Genomic DNA, 5,374 nt, shown 5'->3' on the forward strand with positions numbered 1-5,374 from the left:
CTTTGTCTTTGGCACTGTGAAACAAATCTCTCCTACAGCAAGCTCTATGCCTTCCATATTTTAGGAGAAGGTAGTATGGACCAAAACAAGAAAAGATTGTCTGTTAAACATGGACTCTGAAATGCATACCTTAAAAGCTATGACTACCTGTTCAGTATAAGAGATGCGTTTCACAGTTGCGAATATGAATAAGTGCTCATAGCTCTTAACATATGTGTTTTATGGACCATGTCTACCACCGTTTTTTTCTTGTTTTGATCCACACTGCCACTTCCCAATATAAGGAAAGCAAAGAGCTTGGCATAGAAGAGCTTTGTTTCAGAATACTAAAGATTTCTCATGGGATGCCATGCATAGCTGAGAACAGTACCTATACCAGAAGAATACATTTTTAATATTTTGCTTGAAGTGTTTCCAACCTTGTGGGCGTTAATGATGTTGAGGAAGTTAATTATTTTTCCTTATAAGATTGCAAGTTTTTTTGAGTGCTCTCGAATTTACTTAAGGCTTCTGGTATTTATTTGAATGTATGTATTTTATAATGACTGTACTGAGTTTCTCACCTCACTCCCATGACGAAACGCACTAAGAGTATTAATTTTATAATATTTCATTACATTTTCTTGGCTGGTCTTAATTTTACTCCATAATTAGTTAGCTTGTAACTGATGTTATCCAAAGAAAGTCACAAATTATCCTTAGAGATTTCAATACACCATTGTTCACATCTTTGATTCGAGTGGTGAAGTAGACACATATTGTAAGTGATCTTTTGTCAGACTATTAAGGCATTATCTGCATAACTGAAACATTTAAAAACCTATCATTTGGTGTTTGATGAGAGTATGTGAATGTTTCAGTTATAGGTGTCCCTGTTCCAATAACAAGAAAACTGTAGGTGGTACAAAATAACCTTACGACACTCTTCTGTCTATTGACAGTTTAACAGTCTTTGTTTTGCCTGCAGTTATCATTTACTTCGTATGTTTAATCGTCTTCTCCAAAGATCATTTACACAATTTCTACTGCAACAAGCCTATTTATAGTTTATGAATATTTTATTTCCTATTCCATCAAATAAGTGATGTCCATTTACAGATTTATGAACAAATCATTGTCTACTTGTGTTGCTAGTGAGATACAATAAAATTCAACAAAAGCAAATATAGCTGATGATGCTTTCAGTACCACTTGTTGACGTATTGCCTGTGCTTTGGGATCTTCGGCCGACTTTAAGAAACTTTAAACATACGTCGGCCGAAAGCCGTGAAACAAAATCCGACAATTAGAAATTGGTTTGTAGCATAGAAAATGGTTTTGGCTTGGATCTCAAATTAACTTCACTACCAATCAGACATTGTAAATGGACAAGATATTTTGCGACTGCATACTAAACCTCTTTCTAAGGTAATGACAATGATGAGTACCGAATGTTACTTGTATATCTCTTCTAGTGTTGTAGTTGTCAACACTTATATTCACTTCAAATTGCGATGACTTATTTGTGAGACGCATCTAACAAGGGAACCTCCCCATCGCACCCCCCTCAGATTTAGTTATATGTTGGCACAGTGGATAGGCCTTGAAAAACTGAAGACAGATCAATCGAGAAAACAAGAAGAAGTTGTGTGGAACTATGAAAAAAGTAAGCAAAATATACAAACTTAGTAGTCCATGTGCAAGATAGGCAACATCAAGGGATGTGGGAGCTGAAGAGCGCCGTGGTCCCGTGGTCAGCGTAACCCGCTGTGGAAGTAGAGGTCCTTGGTTCAAGTCTTCCCTCGAGTGAACATCCTACTTTCTTTATTTTCGCAAAGTTATGATCTGTCCGTTCGTTCACTGACGTCTCTGTTGACTGTAATAAGTTTAGCGCCTGTGTTTTGCGACCGCACCGCAAAACCGTGCGATTGTTATTGAAGGCCCGAGCTATATTTGCTGGATTCATATTGCCCACGGAATACGTCTCACGTATTTAATGCACTCTCTTCCAAAGTAGCGAACAGTCAACTGCCAGCCAGGGAGCCTCGTTAGCAGGAATACTCTCTCTTCCGTGCGCTGTAGTCGACTGACGTCGTGTGTTTCTATGTCTGTTAGGTGTGGCGTCCCCATACTACGGCGCAGTTACCTTGCATCGGACGGACGGACAGATGATAATTGTCTGAAAATAAAAAAATTAAACTTTTCAGTCGATGGACGACTTGAACCAAAGACTTCTCGTTCCTCAACCGCTCACGCTAACCACGGGACCACGGCGCTCTTGAGCTCATATTCTCCTTGATGTTGCCTATGTTGCCCATTGACTACTCAGTTTGTATATTTTGCTTATTTTTTAATAGTTCCACACAACTTCTTCCTGTTTTCTCGATTGATTTGGATCCAGTTTTTCAAGGCCTATCCACTGTGCCAACTTATAACTAAATCTGAGGGGGGTGTGATGGGGAGGTTCCCTTGTAAGTACAACAACAAACAGTTTTCTTCTCATAATTGAATTAGTTGCGTACAAAATGATTTTTAAAAAGGAAATTTTAATATACCGGGTGATCAAAAAGTCAGTATAAATTTGAAAACTGAATAAATCACGGAATAATGTAGATAGAGAGGTACAAATTGACACACGTGCTTGGAATGACATGGGGTTTTATTAGAACAAAAAAAATACAAAAGTTGAAAAATGTCCGACAGATGGCGCTTCATCTGATCAGAATAGCAATAATGAGCATAACAAAGTAAGACAAAGCAAAAATGATGTTCTTTACAGGAAATGCTCAATATGTCTACCATCATTCCTCAACAACAGCTGTATTCGAGGAATAATGTTGTGAACAGCATCGTAGAGCATGTCCGGAATTACGGTGAGGCATTGGCGTCAGATGTTGTCTTTCAGCATCCCTAGAGATGTCGGTCGATCACGATACACTTGCGACTTCAGGTAACCCCAAAGCAAATAATCGCACGGACTGAGGTCTGGGGACCTGGAAGGCCAAGCATGACGAAAGTGGCGGCTGAGCACACGATCATCACCAAACGACGCGCGCAAGAGATCTTGCACGCGTCTAGCAATATGGGGTGGAGCGCCATCCTGCATAAACATCGTACGTTCCAGCAGGTGTTTATCAGCCAGGCTAGGGATGATGCGATTCTGTAACATATCTGCGTACCGCTCACCCGTCACAGTAGCAGTTACTGACGTTTCGTTGTCCAGCGCAATCTGTCGGACATATTGTGAACGTTGTTTTTTTTTTTTTGTTCTAATAAAACCCCATGTCATTCCAAGCATGTGTGTCAATTTTTACCTCTCTGTCTACATTATTCCGAGGTTTATTAAGTTTCCAAATTTATACTGACTTTTTGATCACCCTGTACTTCTAGGGCAATACGTCCCAGATAACGAATAAAATGCCCTGGTGTGAGTTTAAATACATTTTTGTGTGTGTAAAGGCGGAATGTCCATGATTTACTCTCAATATGTAGCGCACCTAACTGCCTCGCAGCACCCGTAGTGTGAATAACATCGCAATTGCAGAAGTTCAACTGTTGCGGCTAGTTGCTCACTTGCAAATGTGTGAGAGGAGCAAGCTGCGTGTGACAGGTGAGCCACGAATCTACCTTCTCCGATATACTGACGCGAGAACAGAAGAGCTGCATTTGACCCTTGTTCGGCCGATGCTCATTTATTCTCTGTTTCACGACGTGGCCTATTTCACCGCCTTGTAGAATTTGTGACAGACACAAGACACCTCGTAAACTCCCGCGGGGCGAGGAAGGCCGTAAAAAAGACGGCGACATAGGAGCTTCAGCGTCGGTCTCCTTAAAAAAAGGCTATGAAATAGCAGAGTCCCGGGTAGACTACGGTAAAGGCTTCGAGGCGATATTTGAAATGGCTAAGGCCGCGTAAAGCGATATGTGGCTGGTCCCAGATACCGACGACATCTCGATGAGAAATGCGTTTCAGCAGAGATGAAACGAAATGTCGTGTGACTAGGGCCTGCCGTCGGGCAGACCGTTCGCCTGGTGCAAGTCTTTCGATTTGACGCCACTTCGGCGACTTGCGCGTCGATGGGGATGAAATGATGATGATTAGGACAACACAACAACCAGTCCCTGAGCGGAGAAAATCTCCGACCCCAACGGGAAGCGAACCCGGGCCCTTAGGATTGACATTCTGTCGCGGTGACCACTCAGCTACCGGGGGCGGACTCAGCAGAGATGACGGTTGCTGTCAGTCACCGAGTCAACAACTACCTGTCCGCGGGGAGCTGTATGCTTAAATATTTACCTCTCCTCCATAGTAAACAGAAATAAAACACTTAAGGAAAGATTTGTCAGCATCGTCTTCCAATATTACTGGCAGTCAGCACCTTATACTGGGTGACAATGATAGAAATTTTCACTTATCGTGCAGAAGGAAAAACGCATCAGTTTCACATTGTGAGGCGGCGGCCTGTTTTAGGCCTTTCTCCTCAGATTTTATCCTAGCTGGAGACTGAATTTTTATACGAGACTCAGTTGCCTCATTTACTTTCCGATTCAGTTTTTACTTGTTGATTGTCACTTGTACTGCGCGCTGATTACGTGAGTGATCAGGGGGTAGCTTGTAGTAACGTAGATAACCCACCTCTCTGACTTAACGTAACATTTCATTCCTGAAGTAGTTTTCTCCTTGTCTTGACTAGGGGAACTACTTTTTCGCTATGGCGGAAACAGAAGGAACTTTAGCGCGCTCTTGAAGAGCTGTTGGTCACTCGAAGGCAGGTCCAACGCCAGCGGATCGCACGGACAGTTTGGCATGCCTTTCAGGGATTACCCTCCTGACTCAGCCTACAAGGACAAAGCGGCAGATCCGAAGACTGGTGTCCTTGACAGCAGAAAGGGAAACCACTGCTGGAAGGGATGTGAGCTCTGCTTGTTACTAAACTTTGGGCGGAGTCCTCAACTGACAACTTGCCGTGACCCTGGTGCGTAGAGTGGATAAAATTGGATGAAAATGAAGTACACATTCTCAGATTCTACCACAAATGTAATTTTGAGATCGGCAGCACATAGATTTGAGCCAACAGCCTTGCTGTGGTGGTAACACCGGTTCCCGTCAGATCACCGAAGTTAAGCGCTGTCGGGCTGGGCGAGCACTCGGATGGGTGACCATCCAGTCTGCCGAGCGCTGTTGGCAAGTGGGGTGCACTCAGCCCTTGTGAGGCAAACTGAGGAGCTACTTGACTGAGAAGGAGCGGCTCCGGTCTCGGAAACTGACATACGGCCGGGAAAGCGGTGTGCTGACCACATACTCCTCCACATCCGCATCCAGTGACGCCTTTATGGGCTGAGGGTGACACGGCGGCCGGTCGGTACCGTTGGGACTTCATGGCCTGTTCGGGAG

At 43.4% G+C, this 5,374-nt stretch overlaps 1 pseudogene; it reads left to right on the top strand.

The window, feature by feature from the left end:
* The first annotated feature begins 5,049 nt into the window (after nt 1-5,049).
* Nucleotides 5,050-5,167, top strand: LOC124803957 (annotated as a pseudogene).
* Nucleotides 5,168-5,374: the final 207 nt, after the last annotated feature.

Source organism: Schistocerca piceifrons, chromosome 6 (genome assembly GCF_021461385.2).
Source record: "Schistocerca piceifrons isolate TAMUIC-IGC-003096 chromosome 6, iqSchPice1.1, whole genome shotgun sequence".
Taxonomy (NCBI): Eukaryota; Metazoa; Arthropoda; class Insecta; order Orthoptera; family Acrididae; genus Schistocerca; species Schistocerca piceifrons.